At 37.0% G+C, this 25474-nt stretch overlaps 1 pseudogene; it reads right to left on the bottom strand.

The window, feature by feature from the left end:
• Positions 1-18051: 18051 nt before the first annotated feature.
• On the bottom strand, positions 18052-24947 carry LOC127638432 (DET1 homolog; annotated as a pseudogene).
• Positions 24948-25474: the final 527 nt, after the last annotated feature.

The raw sequence follows: 25474 nt of genomic DNA, 5'->3' as shown, positions 1-25474 counted from the left end.
TGGCGAAATCGTAAAACATCACACGACTTGGCTTGTACGAAATGGTACAACTTTTATTCCCATAGAGATCAAACCGTACATGCAGGCATCAAATTTTAGCAAGTCTTCTATCCAACACTTTATTTTTGGAACGGAAATGTATTTTTGCAATACAAATGACTGATGTTTGTCACTAACCTGTAATAAGATTCCCTCATTTCTTTCCAAACCCTGTTTTCTTTCTTTTATGATACACAAAAGCCATATTCAGATTAAAATCATGGTTATATTTAGGCAAGGTTTGGGTAAGGGGTTGAACTTAGGACAATTCATAAGAATGCTTGTTTAAAACCTGATGTTTCCATTTCTTCCATAGTAAAATCATGGTTAGGTTTAGGTTTGTGTTAGGGGTACAATGTTCATTTCTCTGTGGGAGTAAAAGTCATAAGTTTTTAAATGAGCCAACACTTTTTACAATTTTGCTACCTCGTAATAATTATTATAACTTGGCATGAGGCCGGGTTGGGTCTATCAGCTTAATTATTTTTAGGGGACAGTTGAATTTCTTAATTAGCTCACCCTAGTGTTGTTCTAAACCCATTTGACTTTCCGTGGAATACAAAATCTTCTTTCATTGTATTGAGAAAAAAAAAAAGATGAAATGAAAGTGAAAGTGAAAGGCTATCAGTCCTTTAACATCCTGTCTTTTTTTTTGTTCTACAATAAATAAAGTTAAATGGTTAGGGTGAGTAAATGCACACAGAATTGTAATTCTAGGTCAACTAACCACCCTTTAAACCATCTAAGCTGGTTTAAGCTTTTTTTTTTTTTTTTTTTTTTAGTCCATGGGGTTTTATGGCCTAACATGTCTTCTTTCTTATTCAAACACTTCCTTTTTTCCAATATTCTTTCTACATCTCTTCCTCTTCCTTTCTTCAGTGTTGACACCAAATCAGGTGTGGTGCCTACTGCCTAGAAAGGAAATTAAGTCTGTCCTACACTCACTACAACACATGGACCTCTACTCAGTGACGGGGCTAGCAGGACATGTGCTAGCATGCAGACCTTCATTCGCAATTCACAGCCGGATTGAAGCTCCAGTACAGCTCGACAAAATCTAAGGAACAGCAAGTACTAGTCAAATATGTTTTGTCAATATTTAGGTGTAGTACACTTTTTTTCTCTCAACAAAAAGTTTCATTTTATTGAGTGTCTTTGCATGGTATGCAGTCTCCTTGCAGGATTTCTGAACAATCGACCCTCGAGGTGCTCATAGAAAATGAACTGCAACTCTGAATCAATATTAGTCATATGAAGGGAAAATCTACTTTGGATGATATTAAATGTTGTGTTCAAGACATGAGGTACAAATATTGTGCCGGTGTTTGGGGATAAAATCAGTGAGCAAAAGATGAGGCAGGGAGGGATCTCATCTGTTCAAATGCAATCCTCTTGGTTTGAGTTAAGATATGGTTTGAGGCATGTAAATAAAACTCACATGAACAATGGCTGATTTGGACTAATGATGTAACTGTGTATATAAATGCATACATTATATGCCATTTCAAGCTTTAAGTGTCTGGAGAATTAAATAAGAATAGAATCGTAATGGTACTGCTAATCTATTGACTGCAAGGATGTCTATAAATACCTGGAGAAAGCTATCGTTAACATGTTCTTATTGCAAATTTCATTTGATTTATTTTCTCTGTTATATCAAATGTATAACATTATCACTTGTTAACACCTGTCCTTAAGACCATAGCTTTATTCTTTATATATGCCTAGATTAAATTCTATACATTGTGTAGTATCAATTAATTTATTAATTGAAGTGAATGCCAGATTTGACAATATATTTAATAAATATTTTACACAATTTAATTTTATTTTTTGTATCTGATAATATTGACTCATATTGAGCTATAGGCAAGGCAAAAACATGCATTTGGTTAGAAAATTAAGCAATAGGTTGCCCCAAATTATACTACACTGGTGGCCAAAATTTTGGAATAATGTACAGATTTTGATGTTTCAGAAGGAAATTGGTACTTTAATTCACCAAAGTGGCATTCAACTGATCACAAAGTATAGTCAGGACAATACTGATGTAAAAAACAGCACCATCACAATCTGAAAAAAGTCATTTTTGATCAAATCTAGACAGGCCCCATTTCCAGCAGCCATCACTCCAACACCTTATCCTTTAGTAATCATGCTAAATTGCTAATTTAGTACTAGAAATTTGCTTGCCATTATATCAAACACAGCTGGAAGCTATTTTGTTCGTTAAATGAAGCTTAACATTGTCTTTGTGTTTGTTTTTTAATTGCCACAGTATGCAATATACTGGCATGTCTAACAGTCAGTATTAGGTCAAAAATGCCACAAAAGAAATAGCTTTCCCTAGAAACTTGTCAATCAATTATCATTTTGAGGAATGAAGGCTATACAATGCTTGAAATTGCCCAAAAAAAAACTGAAGATTTCATACAAAGGTGTAATATACAGTTCTCAAAAACAAAGGACAACTGGCTGTAACAAGGACAGAAAGAGATGTGGAAGGTCAGATGTACAACTACACAAAAGGATAAGTACATCAGAAACTCTAGTTTGAGAAATAGATGCCTCACATTTCCTCAGCTGACAGCTTCATTGAATTCTACCCACTCAACACCAGTTTCATGTACAACAGTAAAGAGAAGACTCAGGGGTGCAGGTCTTATGGGAAGAATTGCATAGAAAAATACATTTTTAAAAGAAAAGGTTAGAGTGGGCAAAGAAACTCAGACATTGGACAACAGATAATTGGAAAAGAGTGTTATGGATCTTAACCCCCATTGAGCTTTTTTGGGACCAGCTATAATGTAAGGTGCGTGAGAAGTGCCCGACAAAACAGCCACATATATGGCAAGTGCAACAGGAAGTGTTGGGTGAAATGTCACCTGAGTATCTGGACAAACTGACAGCTAGAATGCCAAGGATCTGCAAAGCTGTCATTGCTGAATGTGGAGGATTTTTTTGATGAGAACTTTTTGAAGTAGTTTAAGAAGTTTTTTTTTAATTGTAATAGTAATTTTTCACATTATTAATATCCTGACTATACATTGTGATCAGTTGAATTACACTTTGGTGAATAAAAGTACCAATTGCTTTCCATAAGAGCAAAATCTATACATTATTCCAAACTTTTGGCTGCCAGTGGCTGCCAGTGTGTAACTGAACATCTTGAACAGATTAATCCCTGACACATCAAAAAAAAATTATTTCAGTTTTGTAGCCAGTGCTCAAAAATGATTGCTAAATGGCAGTTGCTCGATTTACAACTGCCATCTTTGCTCTTGGGCACAATTTTGAACGGTACAAGCCATGTGACCGATCACTTTAATGTTGATTGGCTGATCTAGCGACTCTCCCAGACTGATCAGACTGTGGAATCGGCATTAGTAAGTTGAAATTTCTGCTGCTGAAATCGGTCTACGCTTACCAAAACTCAACACTGCAAGTGTTGGTGAACGTATAGGCGCTTGTGACAAATTTCCACAGTATGCTGCCAAAAGAAATTCATATTTTTTGTTCAAAATGATTTAATGCAGTCAAAAGGAATGCATATTTGATTAACCATATTCTGTAACCCAAAAACTAACCGTCAGTGGGGTAAAGTTTTAATTTTTTGAGTGCAAATGTAACTTTTGAGTCATACACACCATTATTAATGTGAACAAGATTACTTCCTCGTTCCCAGATGACCAGAACCCGTATCTATGAGTTTGCTCATGCAACACGCTATCAGTAACACTAGAGGAAAATGTGTTCGTACTTGAATTGATGCAAAAATGTCTGATAGAGGATGGCACTTGTCAGTAATTCAGTCAAATGCGGATGATTTCAGGGTACATAAGCTTTCTGAGGCACCATGTTGATTTCCTGTGTGATCATGTTGACTATCACTAGCTGTAATAAAGGAAAAAATAAAAGTCAATTTCATGCTTTTAAGAGTTGTCAACAACAAAAAAAGAAATGGTCATTAGAAAATGTAATATTTGCTCTGTATATGTTGCTTGTTTTGCCTCCATAATGGTATAGTTACAGAATCTACTAGCAGATGCTAACTGGGCCATGCTTACCTGCCATATTCTGACCACTTTGTTGACCCCTACAAACCTGTTTCTGTGTTTATTTGTCTAACTTGAAAATCTTGTTTTGCAGACAGCCAAAAAAGGTGTCCTTATGGGCATGTTGACTATGGTGACTTTGCTGGACTCCAGTGTTGTTTATTCAATTAGTTAGTTGTCCATCTACAAAAATGGAACCCATTTAAACACAACAGATTCCGTCTGAGCCATTATCGCACTTAACTACTTTCCAGCATTTCAAAAAATATTATCACCCAATTCAAATGGTCTAATAACAATCTACAACCTTCTGTACATTCTCAAAGCAGGAACGATGAAGGTAACACTTTTAGAAGTGCTCTTCACTCTGCATACTCTAACAGAGAACTATCAAATTACCTTGATTTCTTGGAGCGCAAGTCCTCGGTTTGGTGTACCTGACGCATGTCCCGGCACGTTATTGGGGCAGTTACCTTTCAGGCATGTACTGAGGAGTGAACAAGGAAAGGTTAGGATGTTTCATTCACCAGTTAAAGATAGTGGAGGCTCGGTAATGGGTGAATAATAATTTCCACCGTACAGCGAGGTCTTCAATAGCTACCGACAGCATTAAGTACATAGCAAGGATGTGAGGTACTTCAGAGGCAGCTAATCAGGACCAATGGGTCTGACTGAAAAGGGTTTTAAAGAAGGTTACAAATGGAAATGGAGAGCAGGGAAACCTATTTAGAAACATCTAAACATTTATATAGCGATAAACTCGCTTTGTTAGGAGGTAGGCAAAGGTTACATTAAGCTCAAGCATATGTTAATTAATAAGAACCATGGATACTAATGGCATACATAAAAACATATGCAGAAGGAAATACATTTATATTTGTAGTATGAATTTGCTTTTACAAAATTCCAAGTATGGGTGACCAATTATAATTATTTCTTTAATGTGAGAAATATAGACCACATTTTCGCCATAACAATTAAAGTTGTTTGGTGTGCAAGAGAGAGGATAAATAAAAGTTGCCATATTTGTCATATTAAATGGAAGGTTCACCCAAAAATAAAATGTCTGTTATTTACTCGTCCTCATGTTTTTCCAGGGTGCTGAATAGAAATGTTTCAAGTTTGGACCAGAGGAAGGTGGATGACAGATGATCTGAAGGGCAGATGTATGGCCAGTCTGGACTTGATATATGCATCTCAATGTGACTCTGTATAAATTACTTGTATGTAACACATACATGAATTCATAAACATAAGAGAACAGTAACACAATCTCCTTGCGCACATGCTCACTTGCAGTACACATGCACATGATCTTTGCAAAAGGACTTACATTTCCATATCTAATGTATTCATTGTTAAATTAAGCCTGAGCAACAATCAATTAGCAATTTTTTGAGCTATATGGTTTGATCTTCATCTAAGTTACATTCATGTACAAAAACAATCTGTTTGAACTAATAACACACCAAGAATTGTATTGTTCTTGTACATATTGAATACATCATTCAAACATTCACAGAGTAGGTTGGAAAATGTATCTGAACCCCTAGGCTTATGATGTCAACAAAAGCTAGTTAAGAGTCAAGAGTTGGCAAACCTGGCATCCAATTATTGAAACAGGATTGGAGGTGTGGGTTAGAGCTACTTTAAAAAAGCATTCAAACATTTTGAGTTTGATATTCACAAGAAGCATCTTCTGATATGGATCATGACTAGCAAAAAAGGGAACTCAGAAGACCTAAGGTCATTAATTGTTGCTTTGCATAAAGCTGGAAATGGTTACAAAGTTATCTCGAAGAGCATAGATATTCATCTGGCCAGACAATTTAGTACTATGACTACTCTCTCTAGAAGTGGCCATCCAGCCAAAATGACTCAAAGGGCACACCTTGCAATGCTCAGTGAGGTAAGAAAGAAAATTAGAGTGACAGCTAAAGACTTGAAGGAATCGTTGGAACTGGTTAACATCTCTGTTTATGAGGAAAACATTAAGCAGGCATGATGTCCATGGCAGGACACCACTGAGGAAGCCGCTGCTTTCCAACCAAAACATTGCTGCATGCCTGAAGTTTGCCAAAGACCACCATGACACTCCACAACCATACTGGAAAATGTTTATTATTTGAGAAGAACATGCACCACTATGTATGGTGTAAAAAGGGCACAAAACACCAACATAAAAACATCATCCCAACTGTGAAGTACGGTTGAGGGAGCATCATGATTTGGGGCTGCTTTGCTACTTCGGGGCCTGGGCCATGCCATTAGAGGAAAAGTTCATTCCTAAGTTTGTGAAGATATCTCCTCATTGTAAGAGCATTTAATAGATACTAATAACATCATAAGGATGTTCCATTAATGTCATTTTCATGTTTGTTCCTAACCTTTACATCATATTAGCCAAAATTGTTGGAACATTCCCTGTTAGTTTAAAGAATGTAGGAACAATGTTGCACTAAGAACGTTTTCTAACATTATGATAATTTATATCAGATACTAATAACATCATAAGGATATTTCATTAATGTTATCTTAATGTTTGTTCCAAACCTTTACGTCATAAAAGCCAAAATTGTTGCAACATTCCCTGTTATTTTAAAGTATGAATAATGTTGCTGAAAGAATGTTTTCTCTTCATTGTTAGGACTTGAATCGGATATTAATAAAATCATAATAGTGTTCCATTAATGTTATAATTATATTTGTTCTACATAACGCTGGCCAAAAACATTGGAATGTTCCTTGTTATTTTAAAGGACGTATGAACAATGTTGCACAAAGAAAGTTATCTCCTCATTGTGAGAACTTTTATATATACTAATACTAATAACATCATAACGGTTGTTCCATTTAAATTATTTTAATGTGTTCACCCTTTACGTAACATTAGCCAAAGTTGCTAGAATGCTCCCTGTTAGGCGTGAAAAAATATTTAATATGGATGTATTCTTTTTAAATTGGCAGACTATGTGTTTTTGAGGTACAGTGGTCTATACTCTTTTGTACATTATGCAGAGAGTTACTGCAGAATTCAATTAGGTGAATTATTGAACTAAACATGGTCATTAGACTCATTGTCTCCACTGAATGAGGATGTGCACGTCTCACCCCAGTGAAAATCAGTGTATATCCTCTCTATTGAATTACACGATAGCACACTATGCTGCACCAGAGCAGGCCCTTTCCGTTTCATATTACACTGCTGTCTAACAGGTGGCCGGCCGCCCATAGTCGAAGATGCATGCCGAAATAAGTGTGATCTCGTAAGGTCAGGTGTGTTGTCTCACTTTATTGAAATCCACAAAACAAAGATTTAAATGCAGTCTTGTCTGCCGAGAGAACAGCCGAAGATAGAAGCTAAATTCACTAATGAATACATACATTTGTTGCAGATTGTTACCCCTTTTTTCCAGATTACATTGGGAACCTTGTTGCCAAGACAACAGCAATTAGCAAGAACTGGGTTACCAGGCAGACAGTGGCTACAACAAAGTACACATCGTAACCATAGAAACCAGGGTCAGGACAGCAGCACAGGCTTGTCTTGAAATCGCATGTCGTAGGGAATAGATATACATTTGGGTCCTATATTATTATAAATATTGCTAAGACAACATATTTGTTGTAAACATGAACATATGGTTCATGCCTCTTATACAGTAATTAACCTTAGGTTAATGTTTTACCTAACAATTGACTGACACGTGAATTTGTGTTGCTATTTGTATTGCTTACTCACCGTTAATTCAAATATTGACTTTTTTTTTTAAACCTTTTATCCAGTTTAAAGCTCATAGGTAAACAACATTCTATATTATCAGAAAGGTAGACACCCATCATTAAACATGCAAGTGTCTCCAGATATATCTGATAAAATAGATTATTATTTTTGTATTTAGTTTATGGAAAATAGGGTTAGGAAAATATGGCATGATATATAATGTGTATATATATATATATATATATATATATATATATATATATATATATATATATATATCACACACACACTGGAAGCCAATTTTGGAATAATGTACAGATTTTGCTGTTTCAGAAGGAAATTGGTACTTTAATTCACCAAAGTGGCATTCAACTGATCACAAAGTATAGTCAGGACATTACTGATGTAAAAAAACAGCACCATCACTATTTGAAAAAAATGAATTTTTTATCAAATCTAGACAGGCCCCATTTCCAGCAGCCATCACTCCAACACCTTATCCTTGAGTAATCATGCTAAATTGCTAATTAAGTACTGTAAAATCACTTGCCATTATATCAAACACAGTTGAAAACTATTTGGTTAGTTAAATGAAGCTTAACATTGTCTTTGTGTTTGTTTTTGAGTTGCCACAGTATGCAATAGACTGGCATGTCTTGTGGTCAGTATTAGGTCAAAAAATGAAACCGATTTCTCTAGAAACGTGTTCGTCAATCATTGTTTTGAGGAATGAAATTGTCAAACAACTTAAGATTTCATACAAAGGTGTACTCTACAGTCTTCAAAGACAACTGGCTCTAACAAGGACAGAAAGAGATGCGGATCTCTTTCTCTGCTTGTATATACACTCACCTAAAGGATTACAGGTGAAACTCGAAAAATTAGAATATTGTGCAAAAGTTCATTAATTTCAGTAATTCAACTTAAAAGGTGAAACTAATATATTATATAGACTCATTACAAGCAAAGTAAGATATTTCAAGCCTTTATTTGATATAATTTTGATGATTATGGCTTACAGCTTATGAAAACCCCAAATTCAGAATCTCAGAAAATTAGAATATTGTGAAAAGGTTCAGTATTGTAGGCTCAAAGTGTCACACTCTAATCAGCTAAACACCTGCAAAGGGTTCCTGAGCCTTTAAATGGTCTCTCAATCTGGTTCAGTTGAATTCACAATCATGGGGAAGACTGCTGACCTGACAGTTGTGCAGAAAACCATCATTGACACCCTCCACAAGGAGGGAAAGCCTCAAAAGGTAATTGCAAAAGAAGTTGGATGTTCTCAAAGTGCTGTATCAAAGCACATTAATAGAAAGTTAAGTGGAAGGGAAAAGTGTGGAAGAAAAAGGTGCACAAGCAGCAGGGATGACCGTAGCCTGGAGAGGATTGTCAGGAAAAGGCCATTCAAATGTGTGGGGAGCTTCACAAGGAGTGGACTGAGGCTGGAGTTACTGCATCAAGAGCCACCACACACAGACGGGTCCTGGACATGGGCTTCAAATGTCAAATGTCTTACCTGGGCTAAAGAAAAAAAGAACTGGTCTGTTGCTCAGTGGTCCAAAGTCCTCTTTTCTGATGAGAGCAAATTTTGCATCTCATTTGGAAACCAAGGTCCCAGAGTCTGGAGGAAGAATGGAGAGGCACATAATCCAAGATGCTTGAAGTCCAGTGTAAAGTTTCCACAGTCTGTGTTGGTTTGGGGAGCCATGTCATCGGCTGGTGTTGGTCCACTGTGCTTTATTAAGTCCAGAGTCAACGCAGCCGTCTACCGGGACATTTTAGAGCACTTCATGCTTCCTTCAGCAGACAAGCTTTATGGAGATGCTGACTTCATTTTCCAGCAGGACTTGGCACCTGCCCACACTGCCAAAAGTACCAAAACCTGGTTCAATGACCATGGTATTACTGTGCTTGATTGGCCAGCAAACTCGCCTGACCTGAACCCCATAGAGAATCTATGGGGCATTGCCAAGAGAAAGATGAGAGACATGAGACCAAACAATGCAGAAGAGCTGAAGGCCGCTATTGAAGCATCTTGGTCTTCCATAACACCTCAGCAGTGCCACAGGCTGATAGCATCCATGCCACGCCGCATTGAGGCAGTAATTAATGCAAAAGGGGCCCAAACCAAGTACTGAGTACATATGCATGATTATACTTTTCAGAGGGCTGACATTTCTGTATTTAAAATCTTTTTTTTTTATTGATTTCATGTAATATTCTAATTTTCTGAGATTCTGAATTTGGGGTTTTCATAAGCTGTAAGCCATAATCATCAAAATTATATCAAATAAAGGCTTGATATATCTTACTTTGCTTGTAATGAGTCTATATAATATATTAGTTTCACCTTTTAAGTTGAATTACTGAAATTTAATTAACTTTTGCACAATATTCTAATTTTTCGAGTTTCACCTGTATTAGGAACACCATACTAATACTGTGTTTGACCCCCTTTTGCCTTCAGAACTGCCTTAATTCTACATGGCATTGATTCAACAAGGTGCTGAAAGCATTCTTTAGAAATGTTGGCCCATATTGATAGGATAGCATCTTGCAGTTGAATGAGATTTGTGGGATGCACATCCAGGGCACGAAGCTCCTGTTCCACCACATCCCAAAGATGCTCTATTGGGTTGAGATCTGTTGACTGTGGGGGCCATTTTAGTACAGTGAACTCATTGTCATGTTCAAGAAACCAATTTGAAATGATTCGAGCTTTGTGACATGGTGCATTATCCTGCTGGAAGTAGCCATCAGAGGATGGGTACATGGTGGCCATAAAGGGATGGACATGGTCAGAAACAATGCTCAGGTAGGCCGTGACATTTAAACGATGCCCAATTGGCACTAAGGGGCCTAAAGTGTGCCAAGAAAACATCCCCCACACCATTACACCACCACCACCAGCCTGCACAGTGGTAACAAGGCATGATGGATCCATGTTCTCATTCTGTTTACGCCAAATTCGGACTCTACCATCTGAATGTCTCAACAGAAATCGAGACTCATCAGACCAGGCAACATTTTTCCAGTCTTCAACTGTCCAATTTTGGTGAGCTCTTGCAAATTGTAGCCTCTTTTTCCTATTTGTAGTGGAGATGAGTGGTACCCGGTGGGGTCTTCTGCTGTTGTAGCCCATCCGCCTCAAGGTTGTGCATGTTGTGGCTTCTCAAATGCTTTGCTGCATACCTCGGTTGTAACGAGTGGTTATTTCAGGCAAAGTTGCTCTTCTATCAGCTTGAATCAGTCGGCCCATTCTCCTCTGACCTCTAGCATCAACAAGGCATTTTCAGCCCACAGGACTGCCGCATACTGGATGTTTTTCCCTTTTCACACCATTCTTTGTAAACCCTAGAAATGGTTGTGTGTGAAAATCCCAGTAACTGAGCAGATTGTGAAATACTCAGACCGGCCCGTCTGGCACCAACAACCATGCCATGCTCAAAATTGCTTAAATCACCTTTCTTTCTCATTCTGACATTCAGTTTGGAGTTCAGGAGATTGTCTTGACCAGGACCACACCCCTAAATGCATTGAAGCAACTGCCATGTGATTGGTTGATTAGATAATTGCATTAATGAGAAATTGAACAGGTGTTCCTAATAATCCTTTAGGTGAGTGTATATATATATATATATATATATATATATATATATATATATATATATATATATATATATTATGGAAAGATATATATCTTTCAGATAGTTGAAGTGTCATTCAACTGATCACAATGTATAGTCAGGACATTAATAATGATAATTATTAAATTAATTTTAAAATTACAATTTGAAAAAAAATTCTGAACTTTTTAAACTACTTCTAAGAGTTCTCATCAAAAATCCTCCACATTCAGCAATGACAACTTTACAGATCCTTGGCATTCTAGCTGTCAGTTTGTCCAGATACTCAGGTGACATTTCACCCCACGCTTCCTGTTGCACTGGCCATAGATGTGGCTGTCTTGTCGGGCACTTCTCACACACCTTACAGTATAGCTGATCCCGAAAAAGCTCAATGAGGGTTAAGATCCATAACACTCTTTTCCAATTATCTGTTGTCCAGTGTCTGTGTTTCTTTGCTCACTCTAACTTTTTCTTTTAAAAATGTATTTTTCTATGCAATTCTTTCCATAAGACCTGCACCACTGAGTCTTCTATTTACTGTTGTACATGAAACTTGTGTTGAGTGGGTAGAATTCAATGAAGCTGTCAGTTGAGGACATGTGAGGTGTCTATTTCTCAAACTAGAGTCTCTGATGTACTTATCCTCTTGTTTAGTTGTACATCTGTCCTTCCACATCTCTTTCTGTCCTTGTTACAGCCAGTTGTCCTTTGTCTTGGAAGATTGTAGTGTACACCTTTATATGCAATCTTCAGTTTTTTCTGGCAATTTCAAGCATTGTATAGCCTTCATTCCTCAAATCAATGATTGACTGATGAGTTTCGAGAGAAAGCTGTTTCATTTTTTGCCATTTCTGACCTAATATTGACCTGAAGGCATGCCAGCACATTGCATACTGTAGCAACTCAAAAATAAACACAAAGACAATCTTAAGCTTCATGTAATGAACAAAGTACCTTTCAGCATATAATGGCAAGCGATTTTCTAGTACTAAATTAGCAATTTAGCATGATTACTCAAGGATAAGGTGTTGGAGCGATGGCTGCTGGAAATGGGGCCTGTCTAGATTTGATCAAAAATGACATTTTTAAAATAGTGATGGTGCTGTTTTTTACATCAGAAATGTCCTGACTATACTTTGTGATCAGTTGAATGCCACTTTGGTGAATTAAAGTACCAATTTCCTTCCAAAACAGCAAAATCTGTACATTATTCCAAACTTTGGCTGCCAGTGTATATATATCAAAGTGGTTTCTAGTTTGCTCTAAACCAACTAGTCCCAAGACATTTGGTTTGACAGCCAGGTTTATTAATGTCCTCTGTTTTTACAAAATGACAGACTTCCATGAGTAATTTTGAAAAACACATTAATTCTTCTGTTAAAACCTTTGTATTATTTGAGCTGTTGTTTTTATGGCTGTTTTAATGTTTACAGTGTTAAAATTAGATACAAATTTACACAGAAAAGGTTAGTAAATTATTTTATTAATCATTTTAGCACACATATTGTTTACGTCTTGTGTCTATACTTTTGAAATGGTGAGTATTTTAACATTTACAGATTATCCCCATATACTTCCATTTACTCACTGTAACCCTGTAGAGAGGTTTCTTTTATTTTTTTTAAGAAAAGGAGGGGCAGGGGCCTGGGTAGCTCACTACCACACCTGGAGTCACAAGTTCGAATCCAGGGCGTGCTGAGTGACTCCAGTCAGGTCTCCTAAGCAACCAATTGGCCCAGTTGCTAGGGTGGGTAGAGTCACATTGGGTTAACCTCCTCGTGGTCGCAATAATGTGGTTCTCGCTCTCTGTGGGCACGTGGTGAGATGTCCGTGGATGTCGAGGAGAATAGCGCGAAGCCTCCACATGCACTACATCTCTGCGGTAATGCGCTGAACAAGCCAAGTGATTAAATGAGCGGATTGACTGTATCAGATGCGGATGAAAAAGAGATTCGTCCTACGCCAACCGGATTGAGGCGAGACACTCCGCCACCACGAGGACATAGAGGCAAATTGGGGAGAACATTTTAGAAAAACTAAAACAAAAGAAAAGGAGGGACAAGTCAATACGTATTCCTTTTTTTTTTCTTTCTTTGTGGTAATCAATATTGTCACATATGCTGTTGATTGAGCTTTACTGAACCCAGAATATTCTTTTAAATTTAATAATAAAAACAAAATGTATGTAGCCTATATATATATAAATATATATATATATATATATATATATATATATATATATATATATATATATATATATATATATATATATATATGTTGTTTTCATAAGCTAATTACTTTCTTTTTCTTACAACAATGGTCAGTATAAATTGCCTTAAACCACACACACACACAAACACAAACACACAAACGCACACAGTTAAAGGCAGATCCCACCCACTCTCATGTCCAGAGGCTTTCCTCAGGTGTCCAGAGGGCGTCAGAATGTGTTCAATTAGCTTGTGTAACCAGAGGCAGGGTGGACACTTAATCCCACAGCACCTGCTGCCTCTTCACAGGTTAACCCCAGCCAGCCATGTCACCGACCGAGGCAAGATATCACACGTTAACCCAGCTCAGTGGCCCTGGATTTACTTGGCCATTTGATTGGACGAGATTTCCAAGCTGGCTGACTGGCAAGCAGCTGGACACCTAATTAGCCAACTGAATAAACCCAGATGAAGTTTTTCAGGTGATGTGTGGCCTCTCAGCATGCGAGGTTGCTGCCATTTGTGCAGACCTAATTAACACAAAATAACTGACTGATTACAAGTTCAAAGCATCTAAACTTGTAAAAAAGTGGAAGAGTGTTACAGGGCCATTGAATACTTGCCACATGTGTTGCTTTCAGGGCAAAGGACACAGACAAATTAAATATAAAGACTATCCTAGAAAGCTGTAAAAATGTAAGGTATATACTAAATATTGTAAAAGAATATATAGGGGAGACCAAAGGCTACAGTATATCTCAGTAACTAATGTTTTGAGTCACAAGTCCAATTACACAAATTATGTTATCTTTAGCAGAGGTTTTGTATGTTGGTTTTTGTTCAAATCAATTTTGTTTAATTCTGTACTCAAAACTAAATTGATATCACATTTAGCTGTGAACAAGTAAACACAATAAAACCTCACTGGCATTATGTCAAGGGTCAACAATGTTATGAAAGAAGAATTTAGGTTGAATGGTGATCTCAGGGCAAGGGTTTTTTCATAAATGTCAGTTTGGAGCAGCTGCATATGCGTTTAAATTGCACAATCAATGGTTTGATAGTTTGTTACCTTTTACATTAATTATTTATTGTGTTTAACTGTAAAACTTTTAATAAGTTATTTAAAGGAATATCGTGGGTTCAATACAAGTTAAGCTCAATTGACAGAATTTGCGGCATAATGTTTATTACAATAAAAAAATATTTAGAGTAGTCCCTCTTTTTCTTTAAAAAATGCAAAAATCGAGGTTACAGTGAGGCTCTTACAATAGAAGTAAATGGGGCCAATTTTTGGAGGGTTTAAATGCAGAAATGTGAAGCTTATCATTTTATAAAAGCACTTACAATAAATTATTCTGTTAAAACTCATGCATTATTTGAGATGTTACATTGTTTAAATAATCATTATACAGTCGGTTTAAGGTTTGTTGACATAACATCATTATAGCAACAAAGTTGTCAAATTGGCTATAACTTTACAGAGAAAAGGTTAGTTGGTGATTTTATCACACTGAAATAATTTTACTGTGCATATTGTTTACGTCTTGTGGCTAAACTTTTGAAATAGTGAGTATTTTAACATTTTCAGATTATCCCCATTCAATTCCATTGCCTCACTATAACCCAAATGTTTGCTTTTTCTTTTTTAAAAAGGAAGGACGAGTCGAAATAAATGTTTGTGCTAATCAATATTATGCCACAAATGCTGTCGATTGAGCTTAACTTGTTTTGAGCCCAGAATGTTCCTTTAATGGCAGGTTTGCATTGTGAAACATGTTGTACTGTAGAGGCATGTTGTCACATACGGTCAATGTATGTTAAATGACCTGTATCCTTTTCCTATGCAACAATGATGGAAATGTTAAATAGCTGTTTTGTTGTCAAGACATTAAGGTATATAACTATGCAGAAAATATACCTTCTCTGAGAAATATGAACTGGAGTGAAAATTGTGACAACTAGCCCCGGTCTCTGTTCCTCTAACATTCAACTAAACAACTTTGTAGACACTGACATTATTTAGTTAAAAATGTTTAAAACTATATATTAAATGCGTCTTCATGCAAATGTCTAGATTATAAATAAGGTTTAAAAAAGAAATCTTTCTTTTAACAGAACAAGGCTTAAATTAATGTAAAAGTATCAGAATTGACAACCAAATAGACGTATCCATACTTACAATAACTTATGCTAACTCCAAATTAGAGTTAGAAATGATCATAATTACATATCATAAAAAGGCTTTTGTGACAAGTTAGAGGAAAATTACACCTAGTGTGGTAGACAACTGACCTACAGTGTGTAAAGAAAAACGCAGAGCTCTGTGCTTTGCTTGAGGCAGAGCAGACAAGTGCTATAAAAAAACACCGGACTAGTCTGTGAAGCCTAGAAGTTGAAATGTCAAGCTACTTTAAAAGTGTCCATTCTAATAAGTCAGCCGGATCAAGAGAGGGCAGATTTGTATTTGATGACACTGATATCCTGTGTTTTACAAAGCTCTGCCAATGATGGGTGGTTGAGTTCTGTAACACCTTTTAAACGAGAGTGATCAAGGATGCAATGAAAAATGTGGTAACACTTTACAATAAGGTTCCATTAATTAATCTTTGATAATGTTAATGAAATACAATTGTTCATTGTTAGTTCATAGTGCATTAACTAATGTTAACATATACAATTTTTGATTTTAAAAATGTATTAATATATGTTGAAATTAACAACTAAGATTAATAAATGCTGTAAAGTATAATTCATTGTCAGTTCATGTTAACTTCTTTTGTTGTCAAGTGTTACCAAACAAGTAGTTTCTCATTCTGACGACACAGGCAGCCACAACAATGACAGCTATTAAATGAGGTTGGACTGAAAGAGCGTGGCATAACATCTCTGTCACTGACAATTTATGTGTGGTAAACGTTTTCCTTCTCTCTCTTTATCTAATTAATTTGCTTATACCTCAAGCATTGTGGATCATTTGCAATGGGGACAGGTCACCAAACCAGACAATAGATAGAGAAAACAGGGATGAATGCGACGGAAAACGGTGAATAATGCAATCACAATTCACAACGTTTCACTTAATTTTCCCTTCAATCAAGTATTCTGCGTGTTTCACCCTTTTTTTTTCTCCTCCCCTTTTTTCCCATGGAGTGCAAAACTGAACTGATTGCGCTGTGAAATTATAACCCCGGTAAGATGTTTTTGTTCCGTATCGTAGCAGCACCATTACAGATCAATTAAATGAGAAGTCCTACGAAGCACAGCCGATACCCTCCCACTCCCACCCACGCCGAACCCTAGGATCACACTTTTCAATCCTGTCCCCAACTAAAAGCATTCATTCCTGCGTTCAGGGGCCCCGCGCGCAACTCCTGCTCAAGGACCTACAAGAAGGCAGTCATCTTGGTGGACAGGGGAAATTTCTGTCAGTAACTAGCGGGATATCAGGGATTCGTATTCATAAAGCCTGAGAGAATGATTACACTTACAGTAGTTGCACTTAGGGGTCCACTCAAAAAAAATGGCACTCTACAGAACTTCAAGAAAAGAAAGCTTTTAGACTGGTGGGGGGAGATTTGACATGTTCCTTACCCACCGAGACAAACAACTCCAAATATGGGGTTTAAGATTTATGCATTTGGTTTATTAATTGTATTTTTCTACATTATGAAGGGGAAATTCTTTCCCTTCTGTATGTTAGTTGAAAAATGTTGTTTTTTAAACCGTTGCAATCTCCAGTATTGAAAATTGTCCTTTAATCAGTGCTGAAGTGGTTGTTTAAACAGATGCATTTTCTTCAACCTCTGCTCTATCAACTGAACAATCCTATTCCCACTGGGAAGCCTCTCACTTAGTAAACTGGCTATAATGAATCAATTTCAGAATTAGTTTTTGTTGTTATTATTGTGGCAATAAGGTGTTTGCGATGTTGACAATTGTGGTGTGAACCCACCTCCATTTTCAGTCAATGCCGGTCAACTATGTGGGAGCAGTTTGGTAATGGAAGCTAAACTATTCAATAAAGCTTTTGAGGGGTAAAACTGCTGAAAGGGGTCACTAGCATATTCTATACTTTCTCAGCAATTTAAAAAATGATTTTAGATAAATGTGAACTATGAATATCTTAATGTTCTGACACTTTTCAAAAGTAAACTAAAGATATAAGATAAAATATGCAGGAAAATGGAAAAATAAGTTTTTACGATAATTTCACTCTCATTGAGAATTATAGTTTTACAACAGTGCAGTCTAACAATCTAATAAATCTACATTTTAATAAATACTAAAATCATGCATTGCTAGACTATTGTAATTTATTTACTTTTCACATTGCAAATTAGTCAAAGAAATTATATACGCAAATATATACATAGTTCAAAACTGCATGAAAGACATCACATCTGTAATAAATAAAACTTTAATATAAAAAAAATAATAATATATATAAGGCGCACAAACATATGGTTCCATGCATCTTCTCTGTCTGTCTTTCGCTCACACATTTGTACACACACATGCATAATCATTCACATCCATGGTACATGTGAAAGTTGACCACGTATTCGGCATTGGTGCGCTACATGGAGATGGAAAGTGAACGCTACCAGTCTTCTGACTGCCTGGTTAATGGGTTTGCCCAGCAGACCTGCCAGGATCTTTAATTTCAGCAACCCCAAGTCCCTCGCATAGAAACTGCAGGAAAGAAGCAGTAGCAGTTAATCATGATGCCATAACGCATGGTGACAGGAAGAAACCAGAATTTTTTTTTGTTCTTAAGCTTATTTTTTTTTCCTTCAGAAGTGCTCTGTAAGCAAGCCGTCATTTGGTATATCGGAGAATTGTTGCAACATTTGTCAGGGAAATTATGAAAGCTTTAGAAAGTGTTTTAAAGATCCCCTTTCACGGCATGAAATTACACTTCAGTTTTTCAAGCTTTAACAAGGAAGTTGATGCAGACCTCACGCTAAGCTTCATTTTTCTCTATGCAGAAGAAAAGTGGGCGTACATTCTGGCCTCTTCTACAATTCACCGTGGTCCCTCTTTGTCAACAATCTTTAGACAGCACATGTATACATTTAATGCTGCCATGTTAGACATATAAAATAAAACGTACAACTATTTTGTAAAAATCTATTTTCTTTTTAAGTATAAAAATAAACATTCTGGCATCATTCACTCCAAACCCATTTAACTTTCTTTTTTCCTCTGTCAGCGTTAACTTGCAATGAAAGTGAATGGTGACTGAGATTCACCCTAACATCTCCTTTTGTGTTCCATGGAAAAAGTCATACAGGTTTGGAACAACATGAGGTCGAGTAATGTACCTAAACATCTCACTTATGCCCAAAATTTGATAAAAACTCATTGGATTAAAGAAATATTCTGGGTTCAATACAAGTTAAGATCAATCGACAGCAATTATGGCATAATGTTTTATGTTTACAACACTTTATTTCTTTAAATTAAAAAATTAAAAAGCTAAGATAAAGGTTACAGTAAGGCACTAACAATGGAAGTGAATGGGGCCAATTTTTTGAAGGTTTTTAAAAGGCGGAAATGTGAAGCTTTTGAGTTTTTAAAAGAACTTACATTAATACTTCTGTTAAAACACTTATTTGAGCTGTAAAGTTTTTAAATACTTGTTTTTACAGTAATTTGGGGGTTTTAGCCATTACATCATCATGGCAATGAAGTTGTAAAATTGGATATCTTTACACAATAAAAGTAATTTTATCACACTAAAAATCATGTTAACACGTTTATGTATTGTGGTTATACTTTTGAAACAGTGAGCATTTTATTATAAGTGCCTCACTATAACCCAGATTTTTGCTTTTTTAAAGAAAAGGAGGAACAAGTCAAAATTAATTTCTGTGGTAATCAAAATTATGCCAAAGAAATTGTCGATTGAGCTTGACTTGCATTGAACCTGGATTATTCCTTTAAAATGTTAGAGTACAAAAAGGCTCTAAACTGCTTAAAAGATCAGACATTGTGCCTGGTAGTATGGGATGATCACTGCAGGTCTTTGGCCGTTCCATAATGGACACCCACTTGTCGTCGTAGCTGAAGAAGGAGAGATCCAAATATGGGCTGCTGCTGTACGACTGGGCACTGATGGGCAGCTACCCAAGAAGCCTCCTGACAGCCTCTGTGTACCCTCCATTAATGGGATTCACTATGGTGTTTTTCAACCTGGGCACATACAAACAGCTCCATAAATTTTGTGTATGGCAAGTTAATTAAATCAGTCCCTTTCAAGGCAAGTCAGCTCACTCGGCCGCCATCTTTGCAATACTACTGAGCAGCTATTTTTTATGGATATAAGCGACATGTAATTACAGCTCATTTCTACTTGAATGGGTATAGGAAGTACATGTAGCATAATTACAGATTTAAGAAATGTAAGGTGTTGGCATGAGACTTCTGACAGAGTGAGTTCCCACCCAATATCCAGTGCAGCACATTTACACGGTCATTAAGACCTTGTGTGAGTCAGAGTGAGTGAGGCCTCCTCTGGTTTGACCATCAATTTGTGGCTCACGAATCGGCTGATTTCATATAAATATAACATATATATCTCACCTTCATTGCACCTGTCGGGCAAAGTTGTTGCTGGAAGCAGAGCAGGGGAACTGTTCAGCCTCTGTGTGGAGTGTTGCGTTTCAGAAGAAGTCACAGAGGTTCTCAAAAACTGCAATCAATTCTGTCATGTAAAGCACAAAGAATGAAGGCTAAGAAAGGAGAAGAAAAAAAGTGTCATTCTATTTGAGTTTATATATAATAGCTGCATAAATATATACGTGTATTTCATATATATGATATTCAAGTTCATCTTTCAATGCACACGGGATTTTGTTTTAGCTCTTTTAATTTTCCGGCAGGTGAAAATCATAAGTATGATGTGGCAAAATGCCTTCAGAAGAATACTTTTATTATTCTTTTGGGTCCATTTTTAAGCTTTAAAGTGAGTCCCCATCAACCGCTATTGAATGGATATCAGGTATTGCAACATTCTTTAAAATACTGTATCCTTTTGGATTTAAACTAACATGAAGGGGAGTACATCATGACAGAATTATTTTATTTTTAGTAAACTATTCCTTTAAATATGAACAATAGTATTAGTGTTGCTGTATTACACCAACTAAGTTTTAATCTAAAAAAAAAAAAAAAAAAAGGCATCCCAATGAACTTGTAAAAAAAAAGAATCCACAATGCAAATTGAATTCCAACCATAAGGGAAACAAACATTATATCTTACACTACCAGAGATTAAGGTATGACGCCAGCAAGTGCATATCTGATTGAATCTCCAGTTACTTTGCACCGTGTACACGTGTGTTTTGGGGTTGGGGTGGTGTTTTTTACCTGCAAGGGGTCAGTGACCCTCAGTGTGACCATGTCTTCACTGGTGTACTTGATGAAGAGGTGATATTCATCCAGCAGTTGCATCTTCCACATGCACAGCTGCCTGAGCTGATCGAAGATCTGAAAAAAAAAACGCCACTTGGCCGTGGCGCTGCCGTCCTGTTCTGCCCTCCTACAGAGGTACACCAGCAGTCGGTGCTTCAGGGAGTTGAAGGTTTTCTCTTTATACAGGCAAGAGAATCTGGACTGGCCTTCAGCCTGGGCTTCGGAGTAACCGCAGATAGAGTCAGGAGGTCGTCCTCATAACAGAATCGTCCGATGGTGCGGACGTTGAGGATGTTTCCTTCTGGTGTCACCTGAGTGGGTGGGACGGGATATAAAGAAATTGTTTTTGATTGATGATGTGGTCCTTTATGATTTAAGAAGGCAAAGTAATTTGCAATAAAGCCTCTCTAAAATAAAGTTTTCTGTTCTTGGCTGATAGAAGTGGAAACACACGTGGACTTCTGCTGCTGTTGCCCATCCGCCTCAAGGTTTGGCATGTTGTGCATTCTGAGATGCTATTGGGGCGGCTGTGGCTCAGGTGGTAGAGCGGGTTGGTGGTTCGATTCCTGGCCCACATAACTCCACATGCCAAAGAGTCCTTGGGCAAGACACTGAACCCCAAGTTGCTCCCAATGGCAGGCTAGTGCCTTGCATGGCTGCTCTGTCGTAATTGGTGTGTGAGTGTTTGTTTGAATGAGTCACAATGTAAAGCGCTTTAAAAACTGCTAAGGTTAAAAAAAGTGCTATATAAGTGCAGAACATTTATTCTGCTTACTACAATTGTACAGAGTGGTTTATCTGAGTTACCATAGCCTTGTTACCCCACTCGTCCACCAAGGCACTTGCAATTTCCCAGACATTTCTGGGGGGAACTGCCCAAGCCCTCACCCTACAATTCAACAAGTCCCAGACATGCTCAATGGGATTGAGATCCGGGCTCTTCACTGTCCATGGCAGAACACTGACATTCCTGTCTTCAGGGAATCACGCACAGAACAAACAGTATGGCTGGTGGCATTGTCATGCTGGAGGGTCATTTCAGGATGAGCCTGCAGGAAGGGTACCACATGAGGGAGGAGGATGTCTTCCCTGTATCGTACATCATTGAGATTGCCTGCAATGACAACAAGCTCAGTCCAATGATGCTGTGACACACCACCCCAGACCATGACGGACACTCCACCTCCAAATCGATCCCACTCCAGAGTACAGGCCTTTGTGTAATGCTCATTCCTTTGAAGATAAACGTGAGTCTGACCATCACCCCTGCTGAGACAAAACCGTGACTCATCAGTGAAGAGCACTTTTTGCCAGTCCTGTCTGTTCCAGGGAAGGTTGGTTTGTGCCCATAGGTGACGTTGTTGTCGGTGATGACTGGTAAGGACATGCCTTACAACAGGCCTACAAGCCCTCAGTCCAGCTTCTCTCAGCCCATTGCGGACAGTTTGAATACTGATGGAGGGATTCTGCGTTCCTGGTGTAACTTGGGCAGTTGTTGTTGCCATCCTGTACCTGTCCCGCAGGTGTGATATTCGGATATACCGATCCTGTGCAGGTGTTGTTAAACATGGTCTGCCACTGCAAGGATGTTCAGCTGTCCTTTCTGTCTCCCTGTAGCGCTGTCTTAGGCATCTCACATTATGGACATTGCAATTTATTGCCCTGGCCATATCTGCAGTCCTCATGCCTCCATGCAGCATGCATAAGGCATGTTCACGTGGATGAGCAGGGACCCTGGGCATCTTTCTTTTGGTGTTTTTCAGAGTCAGTAGAAATTAAAATTGTCCTAAGTTTTTATAGCTTTGATTTAATTGCCTACCCTTTGTAAGCTGTTAGTGTTAACGACCGTTCCACCAGTGTATGTTCATTCATTGTTTATGGTTCATTGAATATGTATGGAAAACATTGTTTAAACCCTTTACAATAAAGATCTGTAAAGTTATTTGGATTTTTATAAAATTATCTTTAAAATACAGTGTCCTGAAAAACTTTTCATTATGATACATTTTGGAGTTATTTATATAAAATATATATATATATATATATATATATATATATATATATATATATATATATATATATATAAATAAATGTGCGGTGTGTTTAGAAAATCATCATACACCTTTGGAAAAGTAACTTTTTTTTTGTCTTACAGCCTAAAATCAAAACCCATAAAAATAATAATAATACATTAAAATTAGCTTTATTTCCAAATTTCACATTACAACTTTCAAGTAACAAAAAAAAGCACCAGTTCCAAAAATGTATAAAAGATGAACAACTAGAATAACAGGGTTTTAAAAGCTATAATACTCCTGGATTTTATATATTTTGCAGAGCTACCTTTTGCTTTAATGACACCCATCAGTCTGTTTGGATATGTCTGCTAGCTTTGCACACCTAGATTGGGGAATATTTGCCCATTCTTTCTTGCAGAATTGCTTGAAATTTCCTTACTAGGTCATTGACAAATAAGGTTGTCCAGGATGATAAAAATAAATAAAAATGTTTTATCTATTTTATATACATGTGAGTGAGGTAGCAAGAAATATAATCTGTGTCCATGTTGGTTTCATATATTTTTTTAAACATTTATACAATTTTCTACAAAACAAACTATAATAATAATATTAAATAACTTTAAAATATGTCATGTGGTGTAATCATCAAGTAAAAGTTATTTTTTATGTTTAAAAGGCACCTTGAATACATGAAAGTGTACAGTACACAACTTCATCATTAATTAAAAAAAAAATAATTAAAAAATATATATATATATTTTTTCAAATATCATGAATTCCTGAGCCAAGAAAGATGTTTTCTTAGGGTTTATCCATATGACCTAAACAAAATGCACCTTTATATAAAAATGTCAAAATATCTGGTATATATATATATATAAATATATATATATATATATTTGTTTTTTACATTTAGTTACTCAATACTTACACGGTATTCAGGTTCTAAAGTGGTACTCTTTGTTTTAGTATTTTTTCACATGACAGTAAAATGGCAATTACCATTTGTGATATGTCATAGTCTGAGGACTTCACTGTTATTCTAAACTAGAATATAACAGCACATAAAATGCAATTGAGTGATTTGTGCTTCGATTTGTAATTGAATAAATATCCTCACACACTATACTCTTACCTGAAAGACATGTATGGTTTGTTGCTGCACAGAGAGCACAGCCAGTATTTTTCTGAGTCCCTGATTGTGGGAGAGAATGATCTTGTCACTCTTAAAAGTGTGTGTATTACACAGTCAGCCTGTGTGCAGGTCTATAATATGCAGTGAGTAGTCTTCATGAGGTGAGCAATGATTTGGTGTCACTGACTCGTTGTTGTGGTACACTTCAAAAAAATGCAGGTGAGGTTCTTCTGGCAAGTAGGCAACAGAGCCAACAACCACATAACGACAGTCATCTGTAAATAGACTGCACTCTCTATTAAAGTGGAGGCCACATTGATGACATGGAGCAAAAAGATTAATTCGAAAACATTCGAAGAGCCTGCCTCTGATGTTCAGGGACCGCTGGTCGTTCCCATTGGCCAGGTTTTCACCCTCCTGTACTTGGAGATGGTCTTCTGCTGCTTGGCAGTCTGATCAGAGGAGAAGGCAATGAAACACAGTCCATCAGGGGAGAAATTGAGCAAGAAGCAGGGGGACTTCTCTACATTCACCACTGTGAAGTTGGGGAAGAGGTTCTGGTGGATGCAGTGCACATGTTACCAGTGAGCTCCAGGTGCACCTGAATAGATCTGTCGCCTCTAGTCAGGTGGACCACATTCTGGTTCTGGATGCGTCTGGGATTCATTGTTGGGAAATCCTCCTCTGATATTGTGTTGTTGTGAGCAGACATAATAAAAGCATTACCACTGCAAATGATATATGAAAACATTACTGAAAGAGATCATAATACTCAAAAGTATACAAATGCAATGCGTATACAACTAGTTTCAAAACAGACACACTGACTGACTGACTGACTGACTGACAGACAGACAGACAGACAGACAGACAGACAGACAGACAGACAGACAGACAGATAGATAGATAGATAGATAGATAGATAGATAGATAGATAGATAGATAGATAGATAGATAGATAGATAGATAGAAAATCTGCTTCGAGGTACTCCATTCAGTCTGTTTTATGGCTTTTTCCGACTTTTTTTTTTTTATACAAAAGGCTTCAAAATTAACTGAAATCAAATATAAACTCCAAACACATGCAATGAAATAAGTTGTGAATCTCTTACCTGCTTTTCCATTTAAACACTTCTCATGCTAATATCTGTGCCTCTCTCAGAGGACAAACATGACCAACACACAACCTAAACCCTACATATAATAAAACATTAAACCAAAAGTCCTTTGGGGAAAGAA

This window comes from Xyrauchen texanus, chromosome 46 (genome assembly GCF_025860055.1).
Source record: "Xyrauchen texanus isolate HMW12.3.18 chromosome 46, RBS_HiC_50CHRs, whole genome shotgun sequence".
Taxonomy (NCBI): domain Eukaryota; kingdom Metazoa; phylum Chordata; class Actinopteri; order Cypriniformes; family Catostomidae; genus Xyrauchen; species Xyrauchen texanus.
This window is presented reverse-complemented; position numbering and strand designations above follow the sequence as displayed.